This window comes from Mixophyes fleayi, chromosome 8, assembly GCF_038048845.1.
Source record: "Mixophyes fleayi isolate aMixFle1 chromosome 8, aMixFle1.hap1, whole genome shotgun sequence".
Classification (NCBI taxonomy): domain Eukaryota; kingdom Metazoa; phylum Chordata; class Amphibia; order Anura; family Limnodynastidae; genus Mixophyes; species Mixophyes fleayi.
The window spans coordinates 85,696,269-85,720,506 of record NC_134409.1 but is presented as its reverse complement, the minus strand read 5'-3'; the positions used below and the strand labels follow the sequence as shown (position 1 = coordinate 85,720,506).

General features: G+C 44.6%; 1 pseudogene; it reads right to left on the bottom strand.

Moving 5' to 3' along the window:
• Window positions 1–14,883: 14,883 nt before the first annotated feature.
• LOC142100121 (protein FAM76B pseudogene) lies at window positions 14,884–15,893 on the bottom strand (annotated as a pseudogene).
• Between the last annotated feature and the right edge of the window lie 8,345 nt (window positions 15,894–24,238).

Genomic DNA, 24,238 nt, shown 5'->3' with positions numbered 1-24,238 from the left:
CAGATTTTTTGCCTCTCCACATACCTAGGCACACTTCTAGAATGCAAAAGCGTATCCAGAGAGTGGACAGTAGGTATGCACCTTGATGTTTCCTGTGTCCTTGTATAGTATGAACATTAACACATTGGACTAGTATAAAAGCAAATGTTATGCTTGATTCACATGCTAAAAAGCCTAAATTACATATTGTAGTAAACATTTTTCATTTGGGAAAGGCAACCTGGATTTGACATGAAAATTCAAATTAGAAGATAGAGCAGGTGTTCTTGAGGTGTGAGGGTAAACTCACAAATCTCAAAGAATGATCGTATGCCCCCCTTACCCATCATCCGAGTCACATGTCTCACTAATGCCTTAGTCTAAGCTTCTAATATGCTATGTTGAAGACCTGGGGGAGAAATCTTGATCGTGTACAGGGCCGGATTAAGCCGAGGTCTAGCTGGGCTATAGCCCAGGGGCCACAGGGATCCAGGGGGTCCTTCAAAGTCCTCAGCAGCATTATTGATCGGTCCGGGGGCGGCTGCGCCCCCAGCCCAATCAATGCTGCTGAGCACTGTCAGTGCAGTCATCTGTCCCCAGCGCCCGGCGCTCAGTAATCTGCTTACTGAGGAGATCTCGCGAGAGTTCACTCTCGCGAGATCTCCACAGTAAGGAGCTTACAGCGCGTCGCGGAAGGAGGACTGCATTGACAGGTAAGCGCTTGGGGGGCCTGACGGGGGGCGGCGGGCGGCTCACATTAGGGGCCTCACGGGGGAATGGAGGCCCCCTTAGCCCAGGGGCATCCATTCCCTTAATCAGGCCCTGATTGTGTATGATAGGGGTGAGAGGCAGAGCCGTAAAGACGGCGGTGCGGGCGCAGCTGCCCGATACCTGCCTTCGTGCCCAGAGGAATCACCGCTCTAATTCAGCTCCCCTACAAGCAACAATCCATTCCCGGCAATGCAGTGGAACGCATGTGAAAGCAGGAAATTCGGCATTTGTAACGCATTTGCGTTCCAAATGCCAAACTTCCTGTTGTTGGAACGCATATGCGTTCCACTGCATTGCCGGGAATGGATTGTTGCTTGTAGGGGAGCTGAATTAGAGCGGCGATTCCTCTGGGCACGAAGGCAGGTATCGGGCGACTGCGCCCCCTTGGGCTTGCGTCAAGTATCCTGGCAGAGTGTCAGTATGCACCAGTTTTATATGCAGGTGTGATACCTGTTGATTATAATATGAAGAGATCCTAATGTCCTGCCATTTGTAGCAGCCACTACTATTACTTTTTATATCTAAGCTTTGCCAGTGCAGCTCATACATACAGTACTCTTTATACCATCTTCTTTATAACATCGCTCTTGTTTACCATCAGGTCTATTCTCCACACAAAAGTACATTCAAATATATTATGTCCAGTATACACCAACTTTCTATACCAGCAGTTTTGCCTATATATTTAGTGGGAATTATATGGAGCACTTTATAATGTTTACTGTATGTACTGTATGTAGTATTTGTAGGGTATGTACAAACATAAACATGAATATTTTGGTGAAGGACAAACTTGGAAAACCTCTACATCAAAGTCCTGCTCTCGCCGCTGATAGTATGTCTCCTTCCGTTATATTGACATCTGCTTGGGTTCATCATGAAAAGTGCCTATCTGTGTTTTGTGATTATTGTGTTTTTGATTATTTGCTAAAACATCCGGTTGTTACAGTGAGAGATAAATTAAATGCTGCTTGATGTGAGCATGTCATCATTATTTGATACAACATAGACAGGAAATTTGTGCTTACAGCAAATTGCATGTCAATTTTATTTACACATTTTGCAATATAATTTCCGTCCCCTGAGGTGTTGTGCAGAAGGTCATGCAGAGAGTCTTAATCACAGATCACTCAATTTGGATTCATGATGAGCTATACAAGCTATGTTTTCCAGGTCATAAATATATAAGAAGAAAATAACCACACACAGAAACTGCAGTCTATCTGGAATTAAGAAATAGCCGTACCCGTTCCCATATGAAATCCTGTAGCCTCGAGCCATCTGATCTACAGTTTCTGCCTGTTTACAAGAAGTTAATCTGTCAAGAAATATATTCAGTAAAGTGCTAGCCACACCCACATTAGGTTGGTCACACCCACTTGTCAAATGCCACTCACACTTAGATGGGGGGGCGCCGGTGCCCAGTCTCGCCCAGGGCACCACAATGTCTAGTTACGGCACTGGTGAGAGGGGACAATATAGAAGATTCCTAGATTCTTAGATTCCTGCAAATATTAAGCTGTCTCTAACACTCTAGATTGCAAGGTTTTGGATAGTTTTATAGAGTCAATGCAAAATATGAAAAGGAGTATTAATTTTCTGTCTTTGATCCATTGTTTTGCACCCTTAAACTCCTCTGTACCCAGACACAGACACTTAATGTCAGCATTATGATGAATGGACCTTGCAATGGCCTTTAATTGCAAAATCCAATCCACATAATCAAAACAGACAAGAGACAGCCCTGTCTAGTGCCATTGGAATTATAAATTGAGTCTGATAGATCTACATTGATCCTGATTCTGGGAGTTGTGTACATTATGCAGACTACCACAAACCCGATGAGACTTACCCCAAAACGGATTAGCCAACCGTCTGTTTTCCTAGCAGAATGTTTAGTAAAATGATTTCCAAGAATTCCAATGAGATAACAAGCCGTCAGTTGTAAATGACATCACTTTTAAAGACGAAAGTATTTTTTCTGATGGTAAAGGCATCATTTAAGGAGGTGCCGCATCTATAATTTTAAAGCCTTACTAAAACATATAGTTGACCCGATGTCTTCTTAAATGATCCCTTTAACACCAGAAATAATACTTTTGTCTTTAAAGTGACGTCATTTAAAACTGACGGCATGTTATCTCATCGGAATTCTAGGAAATCATTTTACTAAACATTCAGTTTTACAACTGTGAAGGAAAATAGACTGTCGGCTAATCTTTTTCGGGGAAAGTGGTATTGGGTTTGTGGTAGTCAGTGTAATGACTAACACCGGATTCTGGTGGACGGATATAAACATAGAGTAAGAATTTTCTGTATACAGGATGGCTCCAAGCCCAAGTGTTCATGTACCCCAGTCATGAAGTGCTAGTCCACCCAATCAAAGGCCTTTTCTGCATTAGTAGAAACAAGTAAAGCCTGGAGCTAGTGATCCAATATATGTTGGATAAGATCTATGACCTTCGTGGTGTTGTCACAGCCTGGTCACTGTGAACAAGATCTGTCAAGTCTATTGGCGATTAACTTTGTATCAAGTTTAACCTCTGTATTAAGGAAATATATGGGTCTGTAGCTCGAGCACTGGGGTGGGTCCTTCCCTTCCATTGAGATCATGGTGATATGTGCTTCTGATTACTTAGAAAATGATAGTCATTTGAAATCTCTCTGAAATGTTGGGGCATAAGAGAGCTTTGTCTTTAAATGTTCTATAGTAAGAGATGGAGAGTCCATCAGGACCAGGGCTCTTACCAATGTCAGATGTTTTAATGACTTTGTCCAATTCTTGAATAGCAATATTTGCACCTCTTCTGAGACCGTAGGGAAGCCACAGTTTTTAAAATATTGGGTATGTTCCCAACTGAATACACCTTCCCCTTATTACGCATTTATGGTCCACCAATACAGTGATTTTGGTGGTTTCACCATTATCATTGTGTGAGGTGTATTCTACAAGATTCTCCTCCAATTGAATCTGCCAAGACCAGTCCCTACGAGGAGGATCAACTATAGAAATAGTAATGTAGATTGGTGTATTGGTGATAGTAGATGAAAGTGTCTATATCTTATAAATAAATCTTTTACATCTGGGTGTTAGGTACTTATCTATCCTCACTCCTGGGTCCCGTCCTTCAGCCGCTCACTCTGTCTAGGTTCCAGGTGAGCGGCTCTCCTGTGTTGCAGTCATGTGACAGAGAGGCGGGTATTTTGAATCCCTTGTTTTAAAGCAACTGCCCTACCAGTAGGAGTGTGTCAGAGCAACAGGTTACCTGCTTCTGATTCCAGTGTTTTTCCTGTGTTGTTCACTATCTCCCTGGATATTCTACCAGCCTTCCTGTGTTTAAACCTTGCTTATGAGCCCTGTTTTTGGATTATCCCAGATACTGTCTGCTTTCTGATTTCAGTATTGACCTCAGCTACCTCCTCTAGACCACGACTCCGGATCTCCCTCCTGTACTGTGCTGCCAGATTGTATCTGACCGCAGCTTTCTTCTTTGGATCACAGCCCCAGATCTTTACCCTGTACTGTTTTCACGGCTGCTGTACGGACCTGTTTCAGCTGCAGCCTCTCAACCTTCCATATCATGTCATTGGGTTACTTCAAGGGCCGCGACCTGCAAACCTCTGGTAACAAAGCCCATCCCACCTTATGGCGGATCTTGGTGAAGACTGAGGGGTACGCGCCTTGGTAATGCTCGTGCCAACCCTGACTGGTACCTTCACATCCATAAGCATGAGAGTTTGCTCTGACCAAAAAATGGAGGTGTCTGGCAACCCCTCTCCGCAGGATCTTTTGAAGCACTTAGTTAGTTGTGTTGACGATAGGAAAAAAATCAAACCCAGCTGCTACAATATCTCCAGGGCCTCTCACCCGCCTAGACACGCTTCAGAGTTCTCTGGTGTCTCAAGCTAATGGCTCAGTTCCTTCTCCTCCAGTACAAAATCCTGCACCTTCATCTTTGTTAGCCACTAATCCCCAATTCTCCTAAGTTTGCTGGAGATCCTAAGGCTTGTCTAGGGTTCTTAAACCAATGTGCCATAAAGTTTAAACTTCTACCCTGGAATTTCCCCTCGGAGAAGACTAAAGTGACATATATTATTTCTCTGTTATCCGGACAGGCTCTGGCTTGGGCATCTCCATTATTGGAGTGCAATGATCCACTGTTGCACAATAGCTCCAACTTTTTGGTAATTTAAAAAAAAAATAAATTATGAGCCAAGTTGAGTTTCCAGTGCAGCCTTGGGTATTCTGCGTTTCCATAAAGGTTCGTTACTACTGGGTCAATATGCCATTCAGTTCTATAACCTGGCTTCAGAGGTTCAGTGGAACAAGACCCTGGTAGCTATTTTTTGGCAAAGTTTCTCTAAAGGATGAACTGCCTGCTCGAGATTATCCTTCTTCTGCTGATCCAGTGTTCTCTTGGCTCCACGTTTTTAAAACCCCATTACTTCTGCAGACGAACCCATGCAAGTTGGGCAATCTTGTCTCTCTTTAGAGGAGAGAGAGAGATGTTTCAGAAATAAGTTATGTCTGTATTGTGGAGAACCGACAAAGCCTAACTGGCTCTGGAGAGGCAAGATTAGGTATTACTGCTTCATCTCCATTCCATTTTTCCATTAGGGTTTTACTTCTGTACTGCAATAAACAAGCCTACCTTCCGGCCCTCATTGATTCAGGTGTAGTCAGGAATTTTATTTCTGCGACCACAGTCGTAAAGCTTTCCTTATCTTCTGTTGCTTTGGATCAAACCATCACAGCCATTGATGGTAACAGAATAGTAGGTGGATCCATCAAGACTCACACCATCCCTCTCTCTATACAAGCTACTTCTCTACATAAGGAGATAATCTCCCTTTCAGTTATTCCTGAGGCAATAAACCCCCTCGTCTTTGGTCTTCCATGGCTTAGACTCCATTCTCCAGTCTTAGACTGGCATACTGAACAAGTTCTTTAATGGGACCTGAACTGTCATTCCCAGTGCCTTCAAAAAGTTCTGATCCCCAAGAAGGATTCTTTCTCCACTTCAAACGAATATCACTACTCAGTATGCCACCTTTTCTGATGTCATCAGTGAACGCAAAGCTTCTAAATTACTCCCTTGACTGCTCTGGGACTGTAGCATTGCTACCTGATAAGATACCTCCTTGAGGTCGTGTCTATCCTCTATCCTTGCCAGAGACACAGGCCATGGCTTCCTATATAAAGGATAATTTGGATGTCAGACGCCATCCCCGTGCTGTGTCCTTCACACAGGGATGGACGCCTGCTTCCGCTGACAAGCGCCTGGTCGCTAGGTAACCAGGCGCACTTCTGGGTCTCCATCGCTGGTGCGTCCCGTTGCCTAGCAACGGGATGCTACTTGCAGACTCCGGCGGTGGTGTTCAACGTCACCACCGTCAATAGATAGCCCAGCCCTCCTGCACTATAAATATTTGGCTTTGGGACCAGAGTATTAGGTCCCCTGTACTCCAGCGCTAACATTGTTTCCTGTATCCTGAGCCTTCCAGTGTATGACCCGGCTAGTTCTCTGACCACTCTCCAGTCTCCTAGTGATTTCTCGTGTATGACCCGGCTTGCTGTTGACCTCTCTCCAGTCTCCTAGTGATTTCTCGTGTATGACCCGGCTTGCTGTTGACCTCTCTCCAGTCTCCTGCACTACTAGTACCTGACCCGGCTTGTTTTTGGACCTTGCTTTCGGATCTCCCTTTTGGCACCTCTCTCCAGCACGGCTTGACCCGGGCCGCCTGACTCCTCTTCCATAACATTTCACTGATCGTTCTCTCTGAGGACCATGACCTGCGTGTCTCCACAGCAAAATCCATACTCCCTTGCGGGGGTCCCTGGCGAAGACCTGGGACACGTTAGACTCCGCGCCTCTTTGCTGAGCAGTGCAGAAACCAGTAAGGTATACTCTCCTTATTTCGTGACAGCATACTCTGGCCATGACTTCAGATGGAACAGACGAGCCTTCTGCTCGGGAGCTTCTTCTCCATCTCGCCCGCCAAGTTGAACAGCAGGAGGCAGATCAGGCGCGTTTACTTCAATGTGTCCAAGGGGTGGTCTCCCGACTGGATTCCTTGCAAGGGGTCTTAACCACGCCTCCGACGGTACCGGCAACTACCTCTGCAGTTTCTTCTCTCTCAGCAGCTGCTCCGGTGGTTTCTACTTATTCTTCTAGGCTCCGGATTCCCCCTCCAGAGAAATTTGATGGGGATCCAAAAAGATGCAGAGGTTTCCTCAACCAGTGCACCATCCACTTTGAGTGCAATTCTGCAGCATTCTCCTCTGAATGCACTAAAGTTACCTTCATCATTTCCCTGGTCAGCAGACAGGCGTTGGCCTGGGCTTCTCCATTATGGGAATGCAAAGACCCTATGTTAGAGAATTCAGCCGCATTTATTGATATGTTCCGGAAGGTCTTTGATGAACCTGGACGGGTCTCCTCTGCTTCCTGCAGCCTCCTGAATCTCCGTCAAGGTTCCTTATCAGTCGGTCAGTACACGGTACAATTCTGCACTCTCGCTTCGGAACTCCGCTGGAATAATGAGGCCCTTATCGCCACCTTCTGGCAGGGTCTTACAGACCGAATCAAGGACGAACTTGTCACCAGGGAACTTCCCTTCCGAATTGGATTCCCTTATTTCCCTTTGTATCCGGATTTATCTCCGCTTTAGGGAAAGGACTTCGGAGAGATCAACCACAAGACGCACCCTCCGATTGGCACCCCAGTTCCAAAATCCTATTTCATCCACGGAAGAACCCATGCAGCTAGGCCGTTCCAAATTAACTCCAGAAGAACGTGAGAGACGGTTCAAGCAGAGATTGTGTCTATACTGCAGGGATGCCGGGCATATGTTGAGTCTCTGTCCTAAAAAAACTGGGAAACGCCTCCTCCTAGATGGTAAGAGGGAAGCCGCCCTAAGAGTTGCAGTTTCCACTCCCTACTCTTCTCCCTACCTTGAGTTTCTGATGCCCGTACAACTGGTTACTTCCAAAGGACCCTAGCAGACCTTTGCCTTCGTGGATTCCAGTGCCACAGGAAATTTTATATCGGCCTCTCTTGTTTCGCAGCTCCAATTATACATCCTGGATCTTCCCCAGCCATTTACTCTTACGGCTGTGGGCGGTAACCGCGTCAGCAACGGTACTATCTCCAGCATCACTAGCGCGGTACAGTTGCTGATAGGAGCCTTACATCAAGAGTGGATCCAATTCCTAGTGCTACCTCAATCTGTCAATCCGCTTATTCTGGGTCTTCCTTGGCTCCGAGCCCATTCTCCACAATTCGACTGTTCTCGAGCCGAAGTTATCTCCTGGGGCCGCAATGTCATAACCAGTGCATTTCCTCACCTCGTCCACAAGTCTGTCTTACTCATACCCTTCCAGGCAAGATTACTCTACCCTCAGCCTACCATGCCTTCAAGGATGTATTTTCCAAAAAGAAATCGGAGATTCTTCCGCCCCATTGTCCTTGGGATTGCCCGATTGATTTAATTCCGGGTAAGCAGATTCCACGTGGCCGGACCGAACTCTTATCCTTGCCGGAGACTCAGGCCATGTCACAGTATATCTCTGAGAACTTATCCCGAGGATTCATCAGGAAATCATCTTCTCCTGCTGGTGCAGGGTTCTTCTTCGTTAAGAAGAAGGATGGGTCCCTACGCCCTTGCATCGACTACCGACAATTAAACAAGATCACCATCAAAAACTGCTATCCTTTACCCCTTATTACGATCTTTTTGACAGGATTAGCAGGGCGCAAGTCTTCACAAAACTGGACCTCCGAGGGGCATACAATCTCGTACGAATTTGTCAAGGAGACGAGTGGAGGATGGTGTTTAATATGCGGGATGGACACTTTGAATACCTTGTCATGCCCTTCGGGCTTAGCAATGCTCCTGCAGTCTTCCAATCTTTTGTTAACGAGGTCTTTCAAGATTCTCTGTATCACTTTGTCGTTGTCTACTTGGATGACATTTTGATTTTCTCTCGAGATATCCCCTCTCATCGCTCTCATGTTAAGGAGGTCTTATCCCGTCTATGAACCCATCAACTTTATTGCAAATTAGAAATGTGTATCTTCGAGGTCAAGCAGCTTCCTTTCCTTGGGTATATTGTATCAGGCTCCGGATTGCGTATGGATCCGAAGAAGGTATCAGCCACTACTAGTTGGCCTCTCCCTCAAGGAACCAAAGCCGTTCAAAGATTTATTGGGTTTGCCAACTACTACAGACAATTAATCAAAAATTTCTCTTCCATTATTGCTCCAATAACTGCTCTGACTCTGAAGTCGGCCAACCCCATAAGCTGGCCTCCCGACGCCCTGGAGGCTTTCAACCTCCTGAAATAAGCCTTCTCTTCTGCTCCAGTTCTCTCCCAACCAGACCAACTAGAACCCTTTTACCTAGAAGTTGATGCTTCCGCTATCGGTGTTGGTGCCGTGCTGTTCCAGAAATCCAAACTTGGCATGCATCTCCCCGTGGGTTCTTTTGTAAGAAGTTTATGATTCACGAAAAGAACTACAGCATTGGTGACAAGGAGCTCCTCGCTATCAAATCGGCCCTGGAAGAATGGCTTTGTCTTTTGGAAGGTTCTCGCCATCCGGTGACAGTCTTGACAGACCATAAAAACCTACTCTATATCAGTGAAGCTTGGTGCCTCAACCCACGCCAGGCATGATGGGCATCTTTCTTTGCACGCTTTGACCTAATCTTGACTTACCATCCTTGATCCAAAAACATTCGGGCAGACGCCCTGTCCCGATCCTTCAACAATACCGACCTATGTACTTTCTCAGAGCCTTTAACCATCCTGACGCCCACCAAAATTATTGCACTTACCAAGACTGCTTCTAGGACTCCCCCTAGGGAATGTTCCTTCCTGGAACCCAATCTGTGATCCAAAGCCCTACGGTGGGCACACTCCTCCAAATTATCTGGACATGTTGGAGTCAAGAAGACTTATGAATTCCTACGTCAATGTTTCTGGTGGCCTGCATTACATTCCGACGTCCGAAAATTTGTGGCTTCCTGTGCAACTTGTGCTCGTTGTAAAAACCCCAGGTTGGCTCCCTCAGGTCTTCTGCAACCTCTCCCTATTCCTGACCTTCCTTGGCACAGCATATCCATGGATTTCATCACCGATCTTCCCTCCAGCAATGGGTTAACCAGGACCTCGAAGTCTTCCTATGATGCTTCTCTTCGGACAACTAATCGGAATGATCTAGTCTCCTACCCTGGGCAGAGTTTTCCCATAACTTTCATCATCATGAATCCTCTGGTTCCTCTCCCTTCTCTATTGTCTATGGAACCCAACCCACCCTCCCTGATTTCTCCAGTCATGTTCCCTCTCCGGTTCCTGCTGCTGATAGCTTAATTCGGAACTTTTCTCGAATTTGGTCGGCTACCAAAACCAAACTTCAGGAGACTTCCCAACGCTACAAACAAGCTGCAGAACGTCATCGGAGACTTATTCCCCTGCTTCAGGTCCACAACAGGGTATGGTTGTCTAGACGTAACCTCAAACTTTGAGTACCTTCTCAGAAGTTGGCCCCTCCTCAAACCACTCATCCTCAATAAATTCCATTGTCTGCCTCGACATCCTGCTCCTATTCGGACTTCTACTGGTGAAGAATTCAAAGTGAGTCGCATTCTGGATTCTCGTGTTCTCCATGGATGACACCAATTCTTGATCCACTGGAAGGGCTTCGGTCCAGAGGAGAGATCCTGGGTAGATAAAGAGGACCTTCATGCTCCACGTCTACTAAAACAATTCCTCGAAGAGAGATCTATCCAACAAAGAAAGGGAGGAGGTACTGTCAGGCGCCGTCCCCATGCTGTGTCCTTTGCACAGGGACGGATGCCTGCTTCCGCTGACAAGCGCCTGGTTGCTAGGCAACCAGGCACACTTCCGGGACGCTACTTGCAGACTCCGGCGGTGGTGTTCAGCGTCACCACCACCAAAAGATAGCCCAGCCATCCTGCACTATAGATATCTGGCTCTGGCACCTAGTGGGTGCCAGAGTATTAGGTCCCCTGTACTCCAACGCTAACATTGTTTCCTGTATCCTGAGCCTTCCAGTGTATGACCCGGCTAGTTCTCTGACCACTCTTCAGTCTCCTAGTGATTTCTCGTGTATGACCCGGCTTGCTGTTGACCTCTCTCCAGTCTCCTACGCTACTAGTACCTGACTCGGCTTGTTATTGGACCTTGCTTTCGGATCTCCCTTTTGGCACCTCCCTCCAGCACGGCTTGACCCGGACCGCCAGACTTCTCTTCCATCATGCTTCACTGGTTGCTCTCTCTGAGGACCGCGACCTGCATGTCTCCGCAGCAAAATCCATACTCTCTTGCGGGAGTCCCTGGCAAAGACCTGGGACACGTTAGACTCCGTGCCTCTTTGCTGAGCAGTGCAGAAACCAGTAAGCTATACTCTCCTTTTTTCGCGACATTGCAACATGGCTTCATTAGGAAACCCTCTTCTCCTGCTGTGCTGGTTTCTTTCTTGTTAAAAATAAGGATGGCGGCCTCTGGCTGTGTATAGATTAACAAAGTCTTAAAGCGATCACTGTAAAAGATAGCTATCCTTTCACTTTAATCTCTCAACTATGCATCCAGACACGAGGAGCTCCAATTTTCACCAAATTAGATTACCGGTGCACATATAATTTAATCTGCATCAAGAAGGGGGATGAGTGGAAGACAGCCTTTAATACTTGAGACGGGCATTTTGAGTATTTAGTTATGCCCTTTGGTTTATGTAACGTCAACGCAGTTTTTCAAAACTTCCTTAACGAAATCTTCCAAGATATCCTTTATTGATTTGTAGTTATTTACTTAAATGACATCCTTATATTTTCTACCGACCTCTCCTCACATTGTAAACATGTGACCTTGGTCCTTACCTGACTTCAGCAACATCAATTGTTCTGCAAATTGGAGAAATGCCTCTTCAAAAAGGGTCAACTTCCTTTTCTGGGTTATGTAATTTCTGGTACTGGCCTCCACATGGACCCCGAAAAATGTAAGGCTATTCTTGACTTGCCTCAATGATTGGACTCAAGGCTTTTCAATGTTTTCTTAGGGTTCACTAATTATTACGAACTACACAGATCATAAAAATCTCCTGTATTTATGATCTGCTTCATGTCTAAATCCTCACCAAGCTAGGTAATCCTTATTTTTTTCTCACTTCATAATCACCTACAGGCCAGTCTCCAAAATCAAAAAAACTAATGCTCTCTTCCATTTCTTTTTATTCTGCTGATTTGGAAACTCAAGATAAAGAAAGGCCTGTGTTGGATCCCAAATGTATTGTGGCCAGTAGTACACCCACAGACCTAAGAATTCCACACAGGAAAATCTTTGTTCCTTCTCACTTGCAAGCCAAACTCCTCCGATGGTCCCACGCCTCTCAATTTTCTGGGCACGTTGGTAGCAAGAAGTCTAGAGAACTAATTTTTTGTGGCTATTGTGGCCTTCCTTAAACACTGATGTGGAAGGATATGTCTCTTCTTGTTCTATTTGTGCCATAAACAAGTATCCTGCCTAAGCACCTTATGGGCTTCTAAATCTTCTTCCTGTACTTGATTGTCCTTGGAGTCATTTATCGATGGATTTCATCACAGATTTATCACCTTCCAAGGATTGTTCTGTTGTCTGGGTCGTCACAGATCGCCTTTCTGGAGCAGCTCATTTTGTTCCCTTGACAGGGTTACCTTCAGCCTCCACTCTGGCTCAACTCTTTATAAAAGAGATTTTATACGATTGCATGGTTGCCTAGATCAAATAGTCTCCAAATGTGGCATCCAGTATGTATCCAAATTCTGGAGAGCCTTTTGCTATCTTTGTAGAATCAAACTTAATTTCTCTTCTTCCTATCATCCCCAAGCCAATAGGTTAACTGAAAGAATCAACCAAGAGCTTGAAAATGTCTCAAGTGCTATATTTCTGCCGAACATGACAATTGGGTTGATTTATTGCTGTGAGCAGAATTCACCCACAATAATCAACCACAAATCTACATTTGCTTCATCCTTCTTTGCTCTCAGAGTGTTTCATCCCAAGCTTTCTCCATTTTCTGACCTACCAGTATCTGAAATTCCTGCTGTTGACTCTTTCTTTCAAAGTTTTTCTGAAGGATGGTCTCAAGTTAAACAGAACTTGAGCCAAGCTTCTGTACAAAGCAAAAAACTATTTGACAAGAAAAGACGTCCAACTCCTCTACTTCCTCCGGGAGACAAAGTATGGTTATCTACATGAAATCTCCATCTCAAAGTTCCTTCTAAGAAATTTGCTCCTTTAATCCTGTGGCTTTTAGGTTAAAATTACTTTCTACCTTGAAGATACCCAATGTTTTCCATGTTTCACTTTTAAAACTGTGCCACTTAGATGAATGTTAATTTAAAGAAGCAATGTCTGGACCCTGCAGCCTAAGTGTTCAAACACTTAGGCTGTGGGGTCCAGACATTGCCGTGCAGATGTCAGACTGAAGTTCTGGAGCACTGTCCATTCGGAATCACTTACTGTCAGCCTGCCGGTGCCATTGGACATCTGGATCTTCGGAGTTCAGGTAAGTCTGTTTTTATTGCCTTCGTTGTTTTATGCAATCGTTTTATTTTTGTAGGTATGAAGGACTTTGGAATTGTGGTAATCGTTAATACGATTACCACCATTTATAAGAATCCTCCTGCCTTCTCCCAGCTAAACAGACACAGCTGATGTAAGTTGGAGACACTTTGAAAAAAGAATTGCAACCCCATTTTAATTTGCCTTCAGGATTATTATTACAATATACTTGGGAAAAATAGTGATTATTTAGAGTGGGCCACTGAATCTTTAAAATTAATTTATTGGTGAAAGGCTGTGTAAATTTTTTCCATGTGGAGGATGTACAATAACCTGGAACATTTCTTAGAAATATTTATCTGCTTAATATTAGTAGATATCATCATCAGCAGCAGCTATTTATATAGCGCCACTAATTCTGCAGTGCTGTACAGAGCACTCACTCACATCAGTCTCTGTCCCATTGGAGCTTACAGTCTAAATTCCCTAACATATACACACACACAGACAAAGAGAGACTAGGGCCAATTTTATTAGCAGCCAATTAACTAGTATGTTATTGTAGTGTGGGAGGAAACCAGAGCACCCGGAGGAAACCCAAGCAAACACGGGGAGAACATACAAACTCCAAACAGATAAGGCCATGGTTGTGAATTGAACTTGTGACCCCAGTGCTGTGAGACAGAAGTGCTAACCACTAAGCCATCGCTATGTGATGACATGATGCAGAACAGACAGCTGCCCTCAGCTCAGTACATTGAGGGGACATTTGCGGATGACTAATGTCTTCTACAGGTGGTGGTCATCTCAGAGGGACGACATCCCCAATACAGGGAAAAGGAAGGTCACCAAACTGCATAGTGACCAGTAAAGAGACATTTAAAACAAATAATCTGAAAAAATAAATAGAGGACAAAGGACCAAAGTTATGGTTGCCACAATATTGTGTCATCTTCATGAGGCTACGTCATATTTATAACGCAAATGCAGCACACTGAAGACAGACATGATTACATCTAGTTACCTGAACACTTCAATAAGAACAGAACTTCTCATGCTGCCATTTATTTTTAAATTATAGGTTTGTCTTGTCCTAAGGACCACATGAATGTACAAAAAGGATAAAAATGTAACTACGTAAGATAATGGAAGACGCACTCCTATTCTAAAAATCCTATTAGTTAAAGACAAAAAAACAAACCAAAAAATTCTAATCTCAAAACACTGTATAAGGCCCCCACTGCAGGCAATATGGAGGTCATCATGTCCGTCAGCTAGGCCTCACCATAATTGCCAATGAGGGGGCCATGCAGCTGAAATGGGGCAATGCTTTGCTTGGCCCTTTGGCACAGAGATTATATATGCATTCAGTGCGCCTATTTCTATATATACATTTTTTGTACAAAAAAGTTAATTAAAACATGTTTTCCATACATATATATGTACAACTCCGTACTCATATAAATTAAAAAGGTACACCAAAGGCACTAAAAGATAGGATTCCAGTGCCACTAGATATTTTTAAGGGCTTCAGAGAACATCACTGTGTTCTTCTATTAAACATGTTCTTACGGAGAGGTCAGTATACTGCCGCTTTTATCAAATATTTTATCCTTCGATAAAGCTGCAACCTGTTTCATTAATTCTCGGTTTTTGCCCTAAAATTGTTCTACAGACTCTTTGTGAGCCTTCTCCATGTCAATTATCTTTGTCCTTAAATTATTCTCCTGGTATTGGAAGTCTGTTTTCAACTCTGCCAGCTTGTTATTCTTCTCCAAAATCGTTTGATCTCTCTCTTGCAAGACACGTCTCAGCATCATCACTTCCTCTTTCAACTGACTGATTAGCACAAAGTAGTCTGTACCACCACTGTCTGTCGACTGATTGATTGAACTAACTGTATCCATTGGATGGCTTTGATTCCAATTTGGCCTTTTTCTTTGGAGTTTTATTCTGAATTGCAGTAATGGACTTGTTTCCAAATTCCCTGTTCTGCTTCTGGGCTTAGACTACTTATGTTGTGATGACTGCTACTATGCCTGTTGTGATAGTGGTGGTGGTAATGGTAGTGTTTGGAATAATGTTGGCCTTTCTCAGTAAGAGACGAGGAAGAAGAGTTGGAATGGGAAGAGACCAAACTTTTTCGCTGTTCCCTAGTCTTCTGTTGCACCCTCTTGTAAGACAGTGTGGAGAACCATAATAACAGCTTCCCATCAACCTTTTGTCTGCCTTCTTCATTTTGATCAAAAGCACATTGTTGTTTACATTGCTCACAGGTTTGAGGAGGTCCATATTTTTTTACTGAGTTTGAACAACGTTGACACATTGTGCCAATTAGTGCAGCTATAATGTTACAGTACTGACAAGGCTTGGGCGTTCCAAACTGCTTAACATTTTGGGCACACTTCTTGCATCTAGTGTTTGTTTTACTCTCTTGCTGAAATTCTGATCTGCAATATATGCACTTTACAATAGGATGAGCAATTCAACATTCCTTGCACAGTTGCTGGACTTGGGAGAGCTCCTCGAACAGGTACCGCTGGTTACACCTGGTGCAGGTGTACAGAGCCAAGGCCATTCTCCGACGACAGTCAGTCAGTCAGGGACCTGGTCACGGAAAGAGGGTGAAGGCGCTCATGTCCTTTTCCGATGGCTCAGATGTTCAGGTTTTTGTGTCTGGTGCCCACACGGCTCCTTATTTTCTCCTGGTGTTGCACAATCCGCCCACAGGGGTACCGGGTAATAGAGGGGACAGGGAGCTGGTGAGCTGCACGGTGGCTGTAACTTGTCCGTATTCCTCTTTCTCCGTTGTCCCAGAGCTGTAACTTAGAATTATTGCGCCCAGGGCGAGAAAGACAAATGCCTCCCCCCTTGCCCTCAATTTTAACCAAATTAAACTAAAATATTCCTAAATTGCGCCCTTCTTCAGCGTTGCGCCCTGGGCAGTTGCCACTATCGCACAGCCCTAGTTACGGCCCTGCTCTGTCCCATGCTGTTTCCACGGTGTCACACTGCCCTCCCTGTTTTACCAATAAAGGAAAAAACTGTAAAAAAATAAATAAAATAGATATGGTCATTAACTTATATATAGTAGCGGGCATAATGGAAGAAAGAAGATCGGGTATATTCTACACTCTGGTGTCTGAAGAGAGTGAGACTTCCTGTTTCTAGAATGATGCCCAAATGCTAAGTAGAGATATTTCACAAAACGATAACCATCACATGCTATTTTGTCAGTCAAGTGACACTTCATGGTTAGCAACCTGCTGTTGCATCCTTTTGTGTCTTCTTTCAGCGCTAATATATGTCATTCATATCAGTCCCTGTTCCATTAGGGATTACACTCTAAATTCTCTAACATACACATCTAGGATTAATTTTGTCAGAAGTTCATTAACCTACTAGAATGCTTTTGGAGTTTGGAAGGAAACCAGAGCACCCGGAGATAACCCAGGCAAACATGGGAGAACATATAAACTCCACACAGATAAGGCCCTGGTAGAAAATCAAAACTGCAGTGCTGTGAGGCAGAGGTGATAACTACTGTGCCACTGTTCTGCTCATTTGCCTTCATGTAATGCCAGAATGCTCAGAGGAAATTCTCAGCAGAATCTTATACTTTGTTTTTTTTAAATGAATCTGTTAACAACTGTAAGAGACATCATTGTTGAAGTAACTAAACACCAATAGCAGCACTTGAAACACTATAACTATATATAAATTAGAGATGAGCGCACTCGGATTTCCTGAATCCGAGCCCACCCGAACGTTGCCGATCCGAGTCGGATCCGAGACAGATCCGGGTATTGGCGCCAAACGAAAAATTGAAACCGAGGTTCGGAGTCATAATCCCGCTGTCGGATCTCGCGATGCTCGAAACTTATGAATTCCCCGCTAGTCGCCGCCATCTTCACTCGGGCATTGATCAGGGTAGAGGGAGGGTGTGTTAGGTGGTCCTCTGTTCTGGTAGATCTCGTGCTGTGCTGTTTAGTTCTGTGCTGTGCTGTGTTCTGCAGTATCAGTCCAGAGGTGCTGTGTGCTGTGCTCTGTCAATTTTGAGTTCAGTGGTGCTGCTGGGTCCTGTGTGCTGTGTCCTGTTCAGTCCAGTGGTCCTGTGTCCTGTGCTCTGTGCTTCTAAGGGCATAGTTTTTTCCCCAGTATTCCCAAGTGTTTAAAAAATAAAAAAAAAGTTATAAAAAAAATTACAAAAAAATAATTAATTTTTTTTTTAATTACAACAAAATTTGCAAAACCAATCCTGCAGTATAAGCCCATTGGTACTGCAATATTACCAAGTTCACACATTCTGCAGTATCTTGTGCTACATATAATGGAGAGCAAAAATTTGGAGGATAAAGTAGGGAAAGATCAAGACCCACTTCCTCCTAATGCTGAAGCTGCTGCCACTAGTCATGACATAGACGATGAAATGCCATCAACGTCGTCTTCCAAGCCCGATACCCAGTCTCCTAGTACAGGGCATGTAAAATCCAAAAAGCCCAAGTTCTCAAAAAGTAGCAAAAAGAGAAAATTAAAATCATCTGAGGAGAAACGTAAAGTTGGCAATATGCCATTTAAGACACGTAGTGGCAAGGAACGGCTTAGGCCCTGGCCGGTGTTCATGACTAGTGGTCCAGCTTCACCCAAGGATCTTAGCCCTCCTCCTCCCCCCCCTACAAAAAATTGAAGAGAATTATGCTGTCAGCAACAAAACAGCAAACAACTCTGCCTTCTAAAGAGAAATTATCACAAATCCCCAAGGCGAGTCCAAGGGTGTTGGTGGTTGTAAAGCCTGACCTTCCCATCACTGTACGGGAAGAGGTGGCTCGGGAGGAGGCTATTGATGATTTAGCTGGCGCTGTGGACTAACTTGATGATGAGGATGGTGATGTGGTTATTGTAAATGAGGCACCAGGGGGGGAAACAGCTGATGTCCATGGGATGAAAAAGCCCATCGTCATGCCTGGTCAGAAGACCAAAAAATGCACCTCTTCGAGTTATTTTTATCCAAATCCAGACAACCAATCTATGGCCATATGTAGCTTATGTAAAGCTCAAATAAGCAGGGGTAAGGATCTTGCCCACCTAGGGACATCCTCCCTTATACGTCACCTGAATAACCTTCATAGTTCAGTGGTTAGTTCAGGAACTGGGGCTAGGACCGTCATCGGTACAGGGACACCTAAATCTCGTGGTCCAGTTGGATACACACCAGCAACACCCTCCTCGTCAACTTCCTCCACGATCTCCATCAGATTCAGTCCTGCAGCCCAAGTCAGCAGCCAGAGTCCTCCTCAATACGGAATTCATCCGAGGAATCCTGCAGCGGTACGCCAACTACTGCCACTGCTGCTGTTGCTGCTTTTAGTCGGTCATCTTCCCAGAGGGGAAGTCGTAAGACCGCCAAGTCTTTCACAAAACAATTGACCGTCCAACAGTCGTTTGCCATGACCACAAAATACGATAGTAGTCACCCTATTGCAAAGCGTATAACTGCGGCTGTAACTGCAATGTTGGTGTTAGACGTGCGCCCGGTGTCCGCCATCAGTGGAGTGGGATTTAGAGGGTTGATGGAGGTATTGTGTCCCCGGTACCAAATCCCGTCGAGATTCCACATCACTAGGCAGGCGATACCAAAAATGTACAGAGAAGTATGATCAAGTGTCCTCAGTGCTCTGAAAAATGCGGTTGTACCCACTGTCCACTTAACCACGGACATGTGGACAAGTGGTTCTGGGCAAACGAAGGACTATATGACTGTGACAGCCCACTGGGTAGATGCATCGCCTTCCACAGCAACAGCTGCATCAGTAGCAGCATCTACAAAATGGCTGCTCGTGCAAAGGCAGGCAACATTGTGTATTACAGGCTTTAATAAGAGGCACAACGCTGACAACATATTAGAGAAACTGAGGGAAATTATCTCCCAGTGGCTTACCCAACTTAGACTCTCATGGGGATTTGTGGTGTCAGACAATGCCAGTAACATTGTGCGGGCATTAAATATGGGCAATTTCCAGCACGTCCCATGTTTTGCCCACACCATTAATTTGGTGGTGCAGCATTACCTCAAGAGTGACAGGGGTGTGCAGGAGATGCTTGCGGTGGCGCGCAAAATTGCTGGACACTTTCGGCATTCAGCCAGTGCCTACCGCAAAACATACATCAAAAATGCATGAACCTGCCCTGCCATCACCTCAAACAAGAGGTTGTGACGCGCTGGAACTCCACCCTCTATATGCTGCAGAGGATGGAGGAGCAGCAAAAGGCCATTCAAGCCTACACAGCCACCTACGACATAGGCAAAGGAGTGGGGATGCGCCTGAGTCAAGCGCAGTGGAGACTGATTTCCGTGTTGTGCAAGGTTCTCCAGCCGTTTGAACTTGCCACACAAGAAGTCAGTTCCGACACTGCCAGCTTGAGTCAGGTCATTCCCCTGATCAGGCTGTTGCAGAAGCAGCTGGAGAAAGTGAGGGAGGAGCTGGTAAACCATTGCGATTACACCAAGCATGTAGCTCTTATGGATGTAGCCCTTTGTACGCTTTGCCAGGATCCGAGGGTGGTCACTCTTTTAAAGTCAGAGGAATACATTCTGGCCACCGTGCTCGATCCTCGGTTTAAAGCGTATGTTGTGTCTCTGTTTCCGGCGGACACAAGTCTACAGCGGTGCAAAGACCTTCTGGTCAGGAGATTGTCCTCTGAAGAGGACCGTGACATGCCAACAACTCCACCCTCATTTTCTTCCATATCTATGGCTGCGAGGAAAAAGCTCAGTTTTCCTAAAAGAGCCGCTGGCGGGGATGCTGATAACATCTGATCCGGACTGAAGGACCTGCCAACCATTGCAGACATGTCTACTGTCGCTGCATTGGATGCTGTCACAATTGAAAAAATGGTGGAGGATTATTTTGCTGACACCATCCAAACAGACATGTCAGACAGTCCATATTGTTACTGGCAGGAAAAAAAGGCAGTTTGGAAGCCCCTGTACAAACTGGCTCTATTTTACCTGAGTTGTCCCCCCTCCAGTGTGTACTCGGAAAGAGTTTTTAGTGCAGCGGGGAACCTGGTCAGTGAGCGGAGAAGGAGGTTGCTTCCTCACAACGTTGAAAAAATGATGTTTATAAAAATGAATAATCAATTCCTCAATCAAGTACAGCACTGCCCTCCAGATAGTACAGAGGGACCTGTGGTTGTGGAGTCCAGCGGGGACGAATTGATAATGTGTGAGGAGGAGGAAGTACACACTGTAGGGGGAGAGGAATCAGAGGTTGAGGATGAGGACGACATCTTTCCTCAGTAGAGCCTGTTTAGTTTGTACAGGGAGAGATGAATTGTTTTTTTGATGTGGGGGCCCAAACAAACCAATCATTTCAGCCAAAGTTGTTTGGTAGGCCCTGTCGCTGAAATGATTGGTTTGTTAAAGTGTGCATGTCCTAATTCAACAACATTTGGGTGGGTGGGAGGGCCCAAGGACAATTCCATCTTGCAACTATTTTTTTGGCATTATGTGACCATTTAACAGTCGTTTGCCAAGTTCAAAAAGTAAAAGAAAATGTCAACAAATTCAAAAAATTTAATCAAAAGTTAAATGCCCTGTCATTATTTAAAACAAGAGGTATTGACATGCTAGAATTAGTGTAGTGTTAATATGTTATAAACACTACACTTGGAACTTGGAGGAGGTATTGTGGCCCCGGTATCAAATTTAGTACCGGGGCCACCCCACTACGCAGTCCAGATACTTGTTTGTTGGAATTCTGACCAGTTGAGGATGTAACTATTTATTATATTGTGGCCCCGGTATCAAATTTAGTACCGGGGCCACCCCACTACGCAGTCCAGATACTTGTTTGTTGGAATTCTAACCAGTTGAGGGTGTAACTATTTATTATATTGTGGCCCCGGTATCAAATTTAGTACCGGGGCCACCCCACTACGCAGTCCAGATACTTGTTTGTTGGAATTCTGACCAGTTGAGGGTGTAACTATTTATTATATTGTGGCCACGGTATCAAATTTATTACCGGGGCTACCCCACTATGCAGTCCAGATTTTTTTTTTGGGGAATTCAGAGCCGTGGAGGGTTTTTTATTAATTATATTGTGGTGACCACTCCTCTACGCAGTCCAGATACATTATTTGGTGCGATTCAGACCAGTTGATGGTTTTCTTATTATATTGTGGTGACCCACTCCTCTACGCAGTCCAGGTACATTATTCGGTGCGATTCAGACCAGTTGATGGTTTTCTTATTATATTGTGGGGACCACTCCACTACGCAGTCCAGAAAGATACCTCGTTGCAACGTTTTGGACTAATAACTATATTGTGAGGTGTTCAGAATACACTGTAAATTAGTGGAAATGCTTGTTATTGAATGTTATTGAGGTTAATAATAGCGTAGGAGTGAAAATAAGCCCAAAAACTTGATTTTTTAACTTTTAATGCTTTTTTCAAAAAAAATCCGAATCCAAAACCTTAAATCCGAACCAAAACCTTTCGGCAGGTGTTTTGCGAAACAAATCCAAACCCAAAACATCACGAAAATCCGAATCCAAAACACAAAACACGAGACACCAAAAGTCGCCGGTGCACATCCTTAATATAAATGAGCTCATAATTGATACAAACGAAGTATTTAATAGCAATATAAAAAATTAACAAAAATAAATATATATGCATATGACATTGCCTCTGAGGATATAGTCTATGACAATGAAACCCATCAGGCCAGCTGTATTTGATTAAACTATACCACGATCGTCTGTGTGCTGTAGCTGATTGTTGCTTCTCTACCCCCGCTGTGAGATCCAGTGAGCTGGTCACTGTGGGAAGTAAAATGGAGCACTTGTGCAGTGGCGCACGCAGGGGGGTTTCTGGTTCTCCAGAAACCCCTCCCCTCCACGAACCAACGATACTGTACAGCAGCCGCGGCGCTGTCAAGGAAGCGTCCGCGGCAGTGCTGTATTGTAGTATAATACAGCACTGCCGCGGATGCTTCTTGACAGCGCCGCGGCTGCTGTAGAATTCAGACTTGTCGAAATGGAGCTGCTGCGCATGCTCTCTCTCGCTCTATTTTTATTTGGGGGTGGGCGAAAACCCCCCCTTCTAAATCCTGCGTTCGCACATGCTGTGATTTACGTCTTTGCCATCTTTGATATCGGAAGGATCTCCTGACATGCTAGCAGTCTGCGCCCATTGGAACTTTTATATCTATTGGTGAGATCGTTTTATTTTGATTTGTGGCTCTTAACACTGGATGTACCCTCTATAACTATATCCACTGATTGCATATGTTGATTACTTGGAGTGCTCATTTATACCACCCAGGAAATTGTGAAGTCTGGATTAGCTCCGGTTCGCTATTTTCTGAAGTTTTTGCATTTGATTCCATTTGTTAAATTGATTTATCTATCAGAAACCCCCCCCCTGCGCTAACTAAGTGGCCACTGTTCTATACAGCAGCCGCGGCGCTGTCAAAGAAGCGTCCGCGGCGGTGCGCCGATGAGATGGGAGTTATATCGGATGATTAAAACTATTATAACCTGTGTAAGGCTAAATTAACCAAAATTGAGATTCTTCTAGTAAGATCTAATAATATATCATCAGGATTTGTTTTCCAGCTTTATATTGGTGGAACTTTGCTCTCCACACACACTCTGGAGGTGGAATAGGGTACAAATAAAATATATTTTATCTGCATTATATTAAGGCTCACCGAATATTTTCAGACTGCTACTAAATAGCTATATTTGTGACTTTATCCAGTGCTTCTATTGTTTGCAGGTGGTTTTATTTTCAATTTCTCATAGAGACATCAAGTACCGTATTTTTCGCTCCATAAGACGCACTTTTTCCCCCAAAAAAGTGGGGGAAAAAGTGTGTGCATCTTATGGAGCGAATACTGCAAGCAAGGAAGAAGAAAACTTACAGTTTCAGCGTGGAGAAGTGGGTCCCAGCCAGGCTGCGGATCCTCCTGATCCGTCCGTCCCCCCGCCTATCTGTGAGGACCTAGCTATTACTTGGGACGTGCACCACATGACAGGTGCCGTCCCTTGTGAGAAGTGCTGAAGACATCGCGCGCAGAGGGAATAAGGTAAGTTATGGGGAAAGCTCAATATTGTGTGTGTGCTGGAGGCTATAGTGTGTGTGTGTGCGCTGGAGGCTATAGTGTGTGTGTGTGTGTTGGAGGCTACAGTTTGTGTGTGTGTGTGCTGGAGGCTATACTGTGTGGGCCAGTGCGCTAACATAGCATGTGTGTCTAAGAGTGGGGATCAGTGTGTTAATATAGTGTGTGTGTGTGTGTGTTGGTGAGTGAGAGTGGGGGCCAGTGTCTTTTGTGTGAGTGAAGGGGCCAGTGTATTTTGTGTGAGTGAAGGGGCCAGTGTATTTTGTGTGAGTGAAGGGGTCAGTGTATGTTTTCCTCCTCTAAAAAACTAGGTGCGTCTTATAGTCAGGTGTGTCTTATGGAGCGAAAAATACAGTATATCTTTACATGTTTTTATGTATTTTGTGTGTTTACCACAGATGATATATGCATATATGTTTATTTGTGTTATTGTTTTACATTGCTATTAAATACTTTATCATTCATGAACTCATTTATATTATATAGCTCTACTGTTTCCAGCTAAGCTATTGGTGTTTAGTTGTTTTATCTTTTTAGAAGGCTCTTCTGCAGCTGCAGGTTACAGGTTGGCTTTATTTTTCTTTATACCTCTGCTACTGGTAGGGGATTTTTCCTTGTTGCTTCATGTGCAGTCATTGTTGAAGTGTCTGACAAATCGTTGAAAATCTGGATTTTGTGCCCTCAAGTCTTCTAGTAATATAGGTGGCAGATAATGTCCTGCAGGTGCTCCATCTGAGGGCTTCTGGGTCTGTCGACAATGGCTTAAGGAGAAACTTCCTTGGGCCTCCTCT